The 14,002-nt window shown below is 43.4% G+C and overlaps 1 protein-coding gene across 6 annotated transcripts in view; it reads left to right on the top strand.

Moving 5' to 3' along the window:
• The window catches only part of ERBB4 (erb-b2 receptor tyrosine kinase 4), a 760,363-nt gene that overhangs the window by 401,461 nt on the left and 344,900 nt on the right, over nucleotides 1-14,002 (top strand). The window lies entirely within an intron of this gene.

A 14,002-nucleotide genomic window follows, 5' to 3' on the forward strand; every position in this document is an offset into this window, starting at 1 on the left:
CCCTCTTGCTGTTGTGGCTTCTGGGATAGCTGTGCAGCCTGCATTCGCTCCATAAGACGCACACACATTTCCCCTTTTTAGGAGGGAAAAAGTGAGTCTTATAGAGCACAAAATACGGTACCTTGTCTTTTTCCTGAAGTGATAATGAAAATCCATAAATCTTTTGTGTTTCAATACTGAATTGTGCACAGAATAGTGTAGATGCATGGTTTGCTGGAAATTTCAGTCCCTTTGTTTGTTTGTTTTTTCCCTTGCTGTGCATTACGGAATGTGCGCAAGAAAAGGCAATCTTGATATGACTGTAAGGGCAGTTGTATGTATTGCACTTCTTTTTGTGTGGTGGCTTACCAAAGCGCAGGAGTGTACATGTGCTTCAGAAAAACATTGTGGAAAAAGAGCTGTGATGCAGTCATACATATTATTTACTACCCTTTATCCATAGATCTCAGGGCAGTTCACAACATGAAAATACATGATAAAAACACAAAATAATAAAAACAAAAACAACAAAAAATCCTCACAAACCAATAATCTCCCACCCCATCAAATCAACATAGCCTTCATATTTTTGGCAATGTTTGGGGGTGGGTTAGGGAAAGGATGCTAATGAATAGGAAGAACTGACAGCTGCAGCAAATTGCATGCTACAGTTTGGAAATGAATTTTAGAAATCCTTCTTGTTAAACCAGAATTAAGGAGACGTGAAACTGAGCACAGAGCAAACTTCAGAAAAATGAAGCAATAGAACAGGGGAATCCATTCATCCCTAGGCTAACCAGTCTTTTTATATAAAGTTTGTTATAAGTCTGCCGTTATTTTTAGTTGCACCACACATTTTTCCTTGGTACACCTGACCTAAAATTACAATCTTTGTATTTTTAGACTATTATTGTTTTCTTTTTCTTTCTTTTCTGGGCTGATGAGATGACTCTTCTGATAATGCACCACTTGCTTCCTGATTAGGCACCAGAAAGAAAGAAAACAGGAACCGGGAGAACTCTCTTTCTTCTCCTATTTTTCCTGATCTGTGCCCTGAAAATCTGTCACTGTGCTCACTCTCCACTGAAGCTTGTACTGTATATCCAGGAAACTACTGATGCTCAGAGAGGCTCTAAGATCACAATTTTATGAACACTGAAGTTACAAGGGAATATTCCAACTGAGTGGGAAAAAGAGACAATGCACAAGTTTTGACAAGCGTCTGAATCTTTCGCTTGAATTTAGATCACATAGGGCACTGTTTCTTCAATGTCACAAATGCTCTGTTAACCTGTGTGAAATGTTTTACTTTCAAATGCAGGTACATATGCTCAACGCATACAAGTTTGATTGCACAATATATATATTATATGATACAGCACAATTTGCTCATCCAGCTAGAACAATGAGACATGACCCTCAGTCTTATGCAATCTTAGACATAACTCCTGTATTGTTCAATAGGGCTTACTCCCTTAGTACAGTAACTAGTTTTAGCACTGCAGCCTTAGACACTCCCGCTCCCTCCCCCAATTAGAACAAACTGCATTTTACATCTCCCCACTGCATTTCCCAAACTGCATTTTACATCTCCCCACTGCATCTCCCAAACTGCATTTTACATCTCCCCACTGCATCTCCCAAACTGCATTTTACATCTCCCCACAACTGCACCCCCAATTTTAAATTGAAAACAGCATTGAGAGGTTGCAATCTTGAGTGGAAGACTGGCAGGACAAACAGTGGATAATACTTTCCTCCTCCTTAAGCTCTTTTTCCTACTCAAAATTGCCTCCTCCACTCAGAACCTGAAAAGTTGATGGGGTTCTAGATATGTTTTTACAAGAGTAACACGTTACTGAAGGAGGGAGGGGATGAAATGTGCAATAGCTCTGTGTTTAATGTAAGATGTAGTTCCAGTCTCAGGCTGTAGTTACTCTGCTGCTCAGGATCAGGTGAGGCTGTGAAACACATTCAGGGTCTCGTGATACGCTTATTCTAGCAGAGCTGGAAATTGATCCCCCCGTTCTCATTTGGTGTCTTAAGCACAAGGCTATTCTTCCTTAACTGGCTTTTGGTAAAAAATAAATAAATCCCTGTGGAGTTCAGGAGAAACTTCTGCCTCCCTAATTGTCCATTGATCTGTTGTTCTGAACAGAAGGTAAAATTCCCTCTTAGTTGTTACCATTTCACTCCGTCTTGAACACAAAGAGCAATTAAAGATCATAAGGTAAAACACCTTCCTCATCTATTCCTCACTGTCAGATTCTTCCCCCCCCCCACACACACACAAATTTTCTCACTGGCTTCTTGATAGTAGCATCTATTACACTTCATATTTTGTTTGTATATACCACTTGATTGTAGTAAAACCTCTTAAGTGGTTTACAATAAACATTAAAAGCAGTTTAAAACATTTTAAAGATATAAATTAAAATAACAGTAAAATAAATTTTAAAAAAACCCATCAGCATCTACATGTCTGGATAGGCTAGCTTAGACAGAAATGTTTTAAGCAGATTCTAAAAAGAGGACCGTGAAGGCGGCTGCCTGAGTCAATAGGGAGGGGGTTCCGAAGTGCAGGTGCTGCCACACTAAAAGACGCCTGTGGAACGAGCATAATGTGGTACCTTAACAGTGCCCCTTCCACCGATCAAAGCATTCAGCTGGGCACCTGGGCTTAGGTGATCCCATAAGTAAAGGAGCTCATCTTCACAACTGTCTCCCCCCCCCCCCCATGCTGCAAGAGGCACAGTCTCTCTCTCTCTTTTTAAAGTAAGACAATTGGGCATTTATTTCTTCTAACATTGTGAATGCTGATTTTTTGCTTTGCTTTAAATGCCTTGCTATTTTGTGTTTTTAACTGTTTTTGATAATCTTTATAATGATTGTTTAGAAGGCGATAAGGAAACCAGGAAACCAGTGATGATTGAACCTCTCTGTTTTGGCTGATTGAGGGCATATGACATTTGTTTATATACATTATTATTCGTATGCCAACTGTAACAAAAGATCTCTGGCAACTTACAGCATTAGCATAAAAAAACTCAGATGCTGAGATAACATCGTGGAGCCCTAATACAAATAGTTAACTGGATTAAGGTAAAGGTAAAGGTACCCCTGCCCGTACGGGCCAGTCTTGCCAGACTCTAGGGTTGTGCGCTCATCTCACTCTATAAGCCGGGAGCCAGCGCTGTCCGCAGACACTTCCGGGTCACGTGGCCAGCGTGACAAGCTGCATCTGGCGAGCCAGCGCAGCACACGGAAACGCCGTTTACCTTCCCGCTGGTAAGCGGTCCCTATTTATCTACTTGCACCTGGGGGGTGCTTTCAAACTGCTAGGTTGGCAGGCGCTGGGACCGAGCAATGGGAGCGCACCCCGCCGCGGGGATTCGAACCGCCGACCATGCGATCGGCAAGTCCTAGGTGCTGAGGTATGTAGCCAAAACTGCACCTTCCACGCATAATAAGAGGCTCACGTATTAGCAGGCTCAGGGAAAACCCAAAATCTATAGAAGGACACAGAACGATGAGTGACAGAAAACCGGGAGGGAGAAAAGGGAACGGAGCAGAGTGGCTGTGCTCCTAAAGAGGATCGTTCCAGCTTGCAACTTGACCCACTTGCATTTTTCTAGTATGCAGTGTAGCCCCCGAAACATCCTTTGTCTTTTAGATTAGCAAAGGAAAGGCTCCTGGGGAGTGAATGGACACAGCAGACGGACAGAGATCTTAGTAGTGTGTAATGGCAGGCTCTGGGTAGTAAAGCCTGGTATCGGGGCGTTGGAGGATGTGATGCGATGTGTGAAGAGAGTGGAAATAACAATGGAAATTAATGCATCTGAAAAAGCAGCCTTTTCTTCCCCTCGTTAGAGAAGCCACTTGAGTGGATACCATATCTTAGGCACGGATGGCAGCGTAGCGAAATGTCCAGCTGTGCTGTCAGTTCGCCAAAGAAAGCGAGCAGGGAGCAGGCAGTAGCAGACCCACTGCACATGTTATGTCAAGTGCCGGGGGACACGAGCGGTTCTGCTGTGGAGATCTGATCTACATATATTTGTAAGGCCTTGCCCTTGACACGCCGCTGGGAGGGAATATACATCAGACCTGCCTCTTCTGCTTATATCTGTGAAAGGAAGCATTGTTTTAAAAAAGCAAACCTGGCCTTAACGCCTCACATAATATAGCACCTTCCAGGAGTGCATTTGTTGCATGCAAAATGCTGTGTATGTATAGGAATGTATATATGGCTTCTCTTGCATATCCAGGTATCCAGTTAGGTAGCAAGCTTGCTCCATTTTACATTCATCAGGTTTGATATATATTAAAAACTTTTTGTTGGTGTTTTATTCCGTTGCTTTATTTTGTGCACGTATTCCCCTCAAAAAAGCAGCAAATCTAACAAGACAAGTCAGGAAAGCAGCCACCTCTGACTCTGACTTCCTTGACTGCACCTTCCCATCTGCTTTGCAGCCTGGGTGGCAGCTGCTGCCATGCTCTTCTGAACTTCATTTCTCCTCCTTGACAAGAGAGCACTGGGGAGTTGAGATCTTTTCATTAGCAGCTGTAGTTTTTCTTAAGGAAACCAAATGCATCCAGACATGCACTTGACTACTCAACATACATTATGACAACGGTGGTTTGTGCTGGATTTTGAATGAGAGGCACCATGGATAATAGTGCCAAGATGGGACTCCGACAAATCATGCTTGGATATTGGATCGTTGCTCAACCATGTGATTGACCCATTAATAAGAGACTTCCTCTTGCTCCTGAGTCTGAATTCACACTTTATATTTTCAAAAAGCCTGCACATTTGCATGAGTAACTTGTATATCATATGGACAAGTGATGTACCCAGTATATTTTTGTACACAACATGGTTTTTGTTAGGCATTAAATTAAATTTAAACCCTAGCAAGATGATGACTTACCAAGTTATTATCACAGTTGCTCTCATGTTGCTCTCATCTAATTTATTCTGTTACAAGGCACATAACACATATCTTGCACCTTTGCAAGCCTTGAGCACTGCATAGTTCTTGAGCTTTGTTAGGAGGCAAACTGCACCTATTGTGCACTTGTGCATTGCATTGATGCTCTTGTTCAGGCATCCCCAACCTGCGGCCCTCCAGATGTTTTGGCCTACAACTCCCATGATCCCTAGCTAGCAGGACCAGTGGTCAGGGATGATGGGAATTGTATCCAAAACATCTGGAGAGCCGAAGGTTGGGGAGGCCTTCTCTTGTTGGATTGGTCCTGCTGGTGCATGATGAATTTTTGGATCTGTTGAAATGTTTACTTTTTTCAACAAAGTTAAATGATATGATGGTGCAGGGTTTAAAATCCCAGGGATAAGTTGTGTGTGCTCAGCTAGCTTCCTCTTTATGACAATCCACCATTACATGGGCCGTGTGTGTGTGTGTGTGTGTGTGTGTGTGTGTGTGTGAGAGAGAGAGAGAGAGAGAGAGAGAGAGAGAGAGAGAGAGAGGCTGACAAGAGCTTCAATGGTGGGCTCAGGGCCAGTGCACGTGGCCCTGTTGTAACACCCAAATGAGGCTAATACTGATGATGATAGTAGTAACAATCTCTCCAGAATGATTTATGTTAAGCACCTAGGAAAGGCAGTAAAAATTACCTCTTACGGTTGCTGCACACATATGCCAGATGAACTGGATGCCAGTTTATAGAACCAGAAAACAGACTTGTTTTCAAAGGCAATATCTTCTTTTTAAAAAATCTGCCACATGAAACACCAAACACGATGGCTGTTAAACAGGATCAGCCTTTCATTAAAAAAAAAAAATACTTGCGTTGCTATTTGACTTCCAGAAAAAAAATGTGAATGCTTTAAAAACATGCATTAAATCATTGACTTGTTATTGGGCTTGTTTCAGACTCCAAATGCTCTAAAAAGAAAAAGTAAAAAAGCCTGGCCATTCTATGCTTATTATGGGAATTGGTGAACAGAGAGTTTGTTTTCTTATTGATTTTTGACCTAGTGGTATCATGAAAGAGGGGTGTGAATGTTAGGCAGAAATATAGCTTTGAAGACGTCTGGTGTCAGTGCATCAGCAGAACAGAATGGCTCTGCATAGCTTGCACTGCCAGTAAGATTTCAAGGCCAACTTTAACAAGGAAGTAAATGAGAAGATAGCAGTATAAAAGTGGCAAGCTCTGAATTGCTTTGCTTCACCATCAAGCAGGCCGTAATTGCAGCCAAATCTTAGGAAAGACTTTCAAACCCCAAGCCATGCAATAAGGAATTCCAGATGAGACTCATACTGAGGCATGACACCGCTTCATCCCCCACCCCACAAGGTTCCCTCAAATGTGCTTGGAATAATATAAGAATAGACAATGATGTACAGCATTCTTTTCCCCACAGTGGACAACTGGATACCTCCAGGCAGCTCACAGGTGAGCAGGAAGGCAATACATGACCCTGAGGTGTGTTTGTCACCAACCCTGCTATCAGGGTGAGGATGTTTGAGCATGGAGGTTCTCATTACTCATATTGTCTAATAATGGTAGGCTTATGTGAGCTCCATGAATTTGCTACAAAACCACTGTGGGATCGTGTTGACACGAGGAAGGGAAATTTGGAAAAACAATGATAATTAAAAACTTGTCTAAGACCATAGTTTCTTCATTTGGTTCTAAATTGTATATATTAAATAATATGCATTGTTTCAAGAAATATTTCTCTTGCCTATTCTGAACCTGGTGACTGTAAGTTCCATCATCATCATCATCATCATTAATTTACTATTATTTAGTCTTTCCATTTATATATGACTTAGTATCCACAGATATTTTTAAAATAAAAAAACCATAATAAAAATACATAAATATGCAATAAGCACTATTTCAAATGAATCACATTAAGGAAGATCCAAATACATGAATACATAATATCCATATGCATAATAACCAGAGTGAATTCTCTGTCTCCATTCAAGAGAGTAGATAGGAAAGACTGCCAGGCAGACCACAGTTTAATGATCCCCGAGAGCGGGCCCAAGCATCCCCAGTGGCTGGTTGGGCCCGCTGCCAGGGGAATGCCTGTCCAAGGGCTGCCAGCATTGGCCAATAGCGACGGCCATTTGTTGGGTCACTTGTGCGTCCAGAGCCTAGCTGCAACACTGCCCACCAGTGCAGGTGAGCGGACTTCAGAAAATAGCTCCGCTTATCCTGAGTCAAAATGGATTGATGCTACCCCTTTACCCCCACCTGTAAGCCCCAAATCTCTAACCCCCTCCTCTGCCCATCTTTTTCCTGCTTACCTTTCTACAAAGGACGAGAGGATCGAGGGACTCAACCCTTCTGCCACGCTGCAGGTGGGTGAATGGATGGTAGTTCAGTTGGAGGGAAGGCAAGGACTGAATCCGGCTTGGATTAAAATAAAAGCTGTAGAGGACCTCAAGAATCAATATGGCAAGCCACCAGTCTTCATATCTATAGCCAAACAATATGAACTTTGGGTGTTTTTATGCCATAAAGTAGGGCTCTTGAACGGGTAGTCCATGGTCCAAACTGGGCCTCTGGGTAGCTGTATCTCCTCCAAAGTAACTGGGTTCAGAAGCTAAAGAAGGTTGTGGACTTGGCAGCCAGCCACTTGATAGAGCATGAGAGAAAAAGAGACCCTCGCCTGCTATTCCACACTCTTTTCTTCATATGATTTCCTATAAAAACTAGTTGCTGATCATGGATTCTTGCCCGTAACGTATGTAGTATGGCATGAGCTGATGTATAGTCCTCTCTAGGTACTGGAGGATCCGAAACTTTGTGAATACCAACACACACCTGCATGTATTCATACGTACAAAACATTTAGCTCTGTCCTTTGTTCCATATGAAACCATTATTAGCCATATACACCGACTTGTTAGTTATCACCCACCATACTATTTAATGACAATCACCTTGGTGCAAACTCACTTTGTTGGCTATTCATAATCAGCAGTCCATAGCATGTGTATGTAGCATAAATGGTCAGACTTTGTTGACATGCCTTAGTTCTTTCTCCTTCACTGTAATGGCTGTGTATCTCCTGTTACTATTGTCCTAGCAAAGAGAGCCAGAGGACAACTCATGCTATTTTCAATCTGTCTGCTATAGTTTCCACATCTTTTGATGCAACAAGCACCAAAGGAATTCACAGGAGAATGGCTCAGCTTGTGGCAGACAAGGACATTTCTGACACATCACAAAATACACAAGACTTGGAGAGGTGAAGAATAGCAGATCTAGTTCTAAAGTCTCCAGACTGAGAGTTGATACAGCAGATCTACTTGCATACCCAATAGTAGGAGGTGCACAGCCCAGAAAAGATGGACAAGAGGCAAAATAAGGCAGAAGACCATCGGTATTTGGGTTTAAATAGGCCACTTCTTTTATTGATTACAGATGTAAGTAAGCTTTGGTGAAGGCATTGCGTATGAATATGGCATCAGCTAGCCCACCTGACTGGAGGGCTAAGGTGGCCCTGGACTGAGGTTCACCCCATGACATGGGTCAAGTTGTGGCCACCCTACCAGGTCTGCCATTGGGAAGGGGGCTATGGCCCATCGGCCCCCATGTGGGCTCCCAGACAGAAACATCGCTTCTTGAGCCCTTTTAGGGAAATGCCCACTTACTGAAGGATCCAACCCAATGCCTTATCTGCCACGCAAGTCAGCTTCCCCCTTGGCCAATTTGCCACCAAATTGCACATCTGCAACAAGCCTTTTGACACATCAAGCAACCAAAAGTCATTTCCAGCTGCTGACAAGTGGACTGTTTCTGTCTGGGAAAGCATCTCTTCTGAAAAAAGTAATTCTAGGGAGCAAGGTCAGCAATGCAAAAAAAGAACATTCTTGCCCTGACTATCCCAACTTTCCCCCAGGCAAAATGAAAATAACTAGATTCAAGACTTTAGGAAGACACTCAAAAGTACAGTGAGTCTGAGCTCCCTAGTAACACCATTGGATCGGCCCTGTACTTTTACTGCAGCTCCCATCAAATTCAGTGGGGTTTTCTCTTGAGTAAAGTCTTGAGTATGGCTTCTTCACTGGGAGGGAAGGTAAAACCTTTCTCTTTAATCAAGTTTGTGAGTCCTGCTAGATTTTTTCGGCTGCTTTGAATTTTGTTGTTTGCTGTTGCTCCTTAATGCCTTTTTAGTGCTTTCAGTATATTCCACGTTGATCTCCTTTTTTTTTGGGGGGGGGGGGAGCAGACTACAAATTATTCCAAATAGACAAATAAGTGTTCTTACAATTGAAGCCTTACAGCAATCCAGTACACATCTACTAAGAATTAAGCTTTGTATTGAGATCATTGGGGCTAACTCATTGGTAAATGTGGATAGGATTGCAGTTTAAGTATTTAAACTTGCCTAGTTTGTTCATGTGAGTTCAGAAAATCTGGTCTACATCTTTCCACATGATGGAATGGCTTGATGAGAGATGTGGGGGGGGGTATTTAATGTATAATTAAGTGGATATAAGTTTGTAGCAACCACTAAAAGAAATGTTTCTGTCATACTTGAGTGGAACCTTTCATGGGGGTGGGGTGCACAGATGATTAATATATATATATTCTGGGCAAGGTTTTATTCTACTCCAATATACTTTGGCTTTTCTTTTTTTAATATATATCCATATATATAGATTTAGTTAGCAGTTGTTGTTGCTGCTGCTAAGAACAAACTTTGTTCTCACTGAAGGGTGTGTGTTTGCCTTTAAAAAATTAGCATGTCGGAGAGAGGTCTCTGCCTTTGACTTCTCCTTGACATGTTAGTTGTGAGGGTTTTTCTCTTTTTTTGCACAGAAGAGCATCCCATCATGTGCTCCCCCACCTGCTGGGCTGAAAAGCCCAGACACAGGTTTGCTACCTCAGGGAGAACCAGGCCCCGGAGTTTCATGGTTTTCAATTTGCAGAGTCAAGAGCAGTCTGCTATAGATCTGGCATTTCTGTTAGAGCTAAACTTAATTCAGTGCATGTTAACAAATTCCTCTTTGATCTGCTAACTTACTTTGATGTTCACGCTTGTTTTCTCTCTCGTGTATTTGGAGAGCTGTTACATGGGCATCTATATCTACATTGTGTTTATGCTCGCCAGCTTCAACAATGGCCTTAGGAGTTTGCTGCACTTTGCCTGGGGTCAAGGGCAACCTTGTTATCTGGCTGTGTCACAAGCATGGTGTGCAATGCTTGTTAGAGCTGCCTCCCAATTCCGCCCACTTTTAAAGCAGTGTTGATATTAATCCTTTGTAATAGGACTCGGGGTAACAATCTACTGTTCATTAATCTGGCTTTTCCTTTCTATATTTTAATTACATATTAGTTGCAGGCTTATAAATAGTCAATCACCAATTACCTTTGGCAAGCAACTATGGAAACTTCCATTATATAGAACCTTAGACACCCTATAGTTCAGGAATCAAATTCTCTGTTCTGCCAAGAGTTCTGGTGGGAGGCTATACTATGGGGTAAGGCAAAGGCCTCCCCTATAGGGTTGCTGTGGGGACTACAAGATAATGCCCCAGTTTGGATAGGACACTTAACCTCCAGGTGTTGTTGGTCTCTGTCTTGCCAGCCCCAGCCAACACGGCCAAGGGTCAGTGGTAACGGGATGTGTAGTCCAGCAACAAGTGGAGGGCACCATGTTGGCTACCCCTGCACTAAACCATGGTTAGTTCAGCTGAGTTCTGGTTGCCTCTTCATCCAAACCTGACCAAGCTTACTAGCCATGCTTTGTTTGGGCCTGCAAACCAGGATCTGAAAGCATCGTTTGAAGTTAGCTTGTGATCTGAAGGAAAATTACATAGAAAAGCATACTCCCCAAAGTGTTTTTGGGCAGGAAATACATTTTAAAAATGAGCATTTTAGGAAAAGGACACACAAAAGGTGCATAGTCTTTCTGAGCAGTTTGTTGTTTTTTTTTAAAGAAAACTGCAGAAAATGGACTGGAACAGACTTATACCTGAACTCATGACACAAAATGGAAAAGGCTGATCTACCCCTGCTCTTTACAGACAAGCTCTTACTTTTCAGCCCAGCTTCCTAGGTCTGCAGCCTTGCAAGAGATTTATTTATTTTTTAGACCATGAAGTCTTTTACTCATTTGATGTTGGTGGGTACAGATTTGGGCTACTAGGTTCTGTGGAATTATTAATTAACAATTTCATATATGAAACTGCCTGCCATCTGGCTTCCAAATATGCTGTGAGTCTCCCCACACCCCCACTGCCTTTGGTTTACATGAATTGCTTTTAGAAGAACTGGCAAACCTTCTGCTAGATTTGATGACTGACTTCAAAGTGAAGTGCAGTAATCTCCCCTCCCCTCTCCAAAGTATCACTGAATTGCATCCGCCACAGGTGGAACAATTAGTTTGTTATTCTTGTTGATGCAAACACAGCTGCTCTAAAAAGAAGCCAAGCCAGGGTTGTCCAACGTGAGGGTGTGTCCATTCAGAACCCGCCGCCCCCTTCCCTCTTTGCCTCTCTTCTCACTTCCTCAGCCTGATCTAGATAGAGGCTCTTTGGCGAGGAGAGGAACATTGGAAGCCACTGAGATAACAGATGGTTCAGCATCTCCCTTTGTTGCCTCATTCAAGTACACGCCAAAGCTCACTCTGACAGGAGGGGCAGGAGCTGCTTCCAACAGCTTCAGCAGCTCAAAAGATTCAGAGTATCCTGCTTGTGGCGCATTTTCCCCTGAAGTGTAAATGGATGGAGCTTTATCTTAAAGAGCAGAAGTTATCAGTCACCAACCTTTTGTTTGAATTAAGTCTTTTGGAACTGGGAAGGATTGCACTTCACAAGCTCAGAGTTCAGATGTCAGCTCATCCTTTTCAGGGTGTGGAAGAACTGCAACTTGACTTTTGCTTCTGTGGGTAGTAATGCAGGAAGATGAAAATCCCTGCCTTTCCCCTCAGCCTTTTCCAGATGAAAACACAGGCTCAAAGACAACCGAGGCATTGATGTGGCAAAAAGCTTTAATTTTCCTGTCTGCATTTACAAACGAGGTCTGTTGCAATGGAGATTGTAAATGTTCTGATGCAGTCATATGTTTTGTTGGTTTTCTGGTCTGGATGAAGCCAAGCAGTGCCAGCCCTACCATTAGGCAGAGTGAAATAGCCACCTCAGGCAGCAGTTGCAGGAGGGCAGCAATGATGAGTCCTTCCAGGTGTTCTTGTCCTCTTTGGCCAAGCAGCTATGCTTGCTTGTTGCTGATTTGGGCAATCTGTCTGTCTCATTGAATCCCTTCTCCCAACCCATCTCATAGTATAGTTGAGAGAGCCCCTTGCCCAGGCAAGCAGGGAGAGAGGCGACCGGGCCACACATCCTGGCAGATGCCACACCTGTGTCACTCTGCTCATGTGATGCATGGTGGCATTGTTGCTGCATCTTGCAGTCAGTAGCAGCTGGTGGAGTGGCACAGGTGACACTCTGTGGCTCTCCTGGCTTTCCAACACAGCTGCTTACCTGGAGGGGAAGAGGCAAGATGTGGGGAGCTCAGTGGAAGGTAGAATTGGATTGGCTGTGTCACCACATGCTGAGATCCCTGTACTGAGCTCCTCACCCTCCTGGAAAGCAGCAGTGACCCACAAGATTGGTAAGCTAGGACAGCAATGGACACCCCTCCCCCACCACTACTGATAACTCTGAGTTGCCAGGCAGTGAGTTGCCGCAGTAAGGTGCTGGAGGGCAGTATGCCAAGTGGCCAGCTCTATATCCCACAAGCTACCTTGCTGCCCTCCAGGTGATGTGCTGTTGCCAGAATTCAACAAGCAGTCTGATCAGCTTCTGAAAGCAGTATAGGGGCGAGGCATCATCTTACCCTTCATCGCACACTGTAAAATATATTGGGCCAGCCCTGAAGACAAAGCTGTTCAACAGGAATGTTAGAGTGTACTTCTGGATGAGATTCAGGGTCCCTCTGGTTCAGCATCCTGTTTCTCAAGGGGTCCAGCCAGATACTTCCAGGAGGTCCAAGTGGGGCATGAAGGCAGCTGCTTCCTCTCTTTGCCCCCATGGAGATCTTCTCCAAGCAGTAGGTGAGATGTTTGTGGTGGGGGCTAGGGAAGTGGGATTTCTCTAACATTCACATGGATGAGCGGAGTCAGAAAACCGCATAGGGCAAATTTGCTTTAGAATCTGGATCTTTGACCTCAGTGGATCCTGAATACTTTGGGTCTAAGGTGCTTTCAGACAGCAGGGGGGTGGAGTGGGGCAGAAAATACAAAAAAATGAATAAAATGTAGCTCTTTCCCAGGCAAATTAGAGGAAAAGATCCCTAAGCTGCTGAGATGCTCTGTAAATGAATACTGTGGTGTGAGTGATATTTGCATGATCATGACCATTAGGTTTGGGTTATGGCAAAGAGTCAGAAGACTTGGGAATTCAGTTCTGTGCCAAATAATGAATGATAATTTATCCAATTTAGGATCTGGAGGCTAAGTTGTGGCTGATGAATTGACCAGTGTGGTACATTGGTCAGTGTGGTACATTGAATTTTCCATAAGGCTCACCATCGCCATCTTGTGTCACATTGTATATTGCACTTAAAACATTTTATTTGCTGCTGTATGGTTGAGTCCCAAATAAGAAAGTGAGCACACTCTGGCTGTTCAGATATACTGATTGGCGGTGTGTTCAGATATCTGAATCAACGGTTTGGGCATACTTTTTATGTTTGCATAAGTGAATTACTCTCTTATTCTTAAGTCTTGAGCTTGGCAGGGGGAGGGCACAGCAGGCTGCTGCCGACTGAGTCAGATCAACCATCCATCTTACTGAGTAAGATGACTGGTAGTCTCTTCAGGGTTTCAGCCATGCCTGGAGATGCCAGGAACTGGACCTGGGACCTTTTGTGTGCAAATGACTTTGACCCTTCTCTACTTTGTGATGGTACCAAAGTCATTGAATGATTTCATGGGGGCAATTTAATTCTTTCTTTGCTGGCGTTTAGGGGCTACATCATAGCAGTCCTCACACAGGGGACTGTTGGAATGCTTCAGCAGGTTTTTATGGATAGA

The sequence above is a fragment of the Podarcis muralis genome, chromosome 1 (assembly GCF_964188315.1).
Source record: "Podarcis muralis chromosome 1, rPodMur119.hap1.1, whole genome shotgun sequence".
Taxonomy (NCBI): Eukaryota; Metazoa; Chordata; class Lepidosauria; order Squamata; family Lacertidae; genus Podarcis; species Podarcis muralis.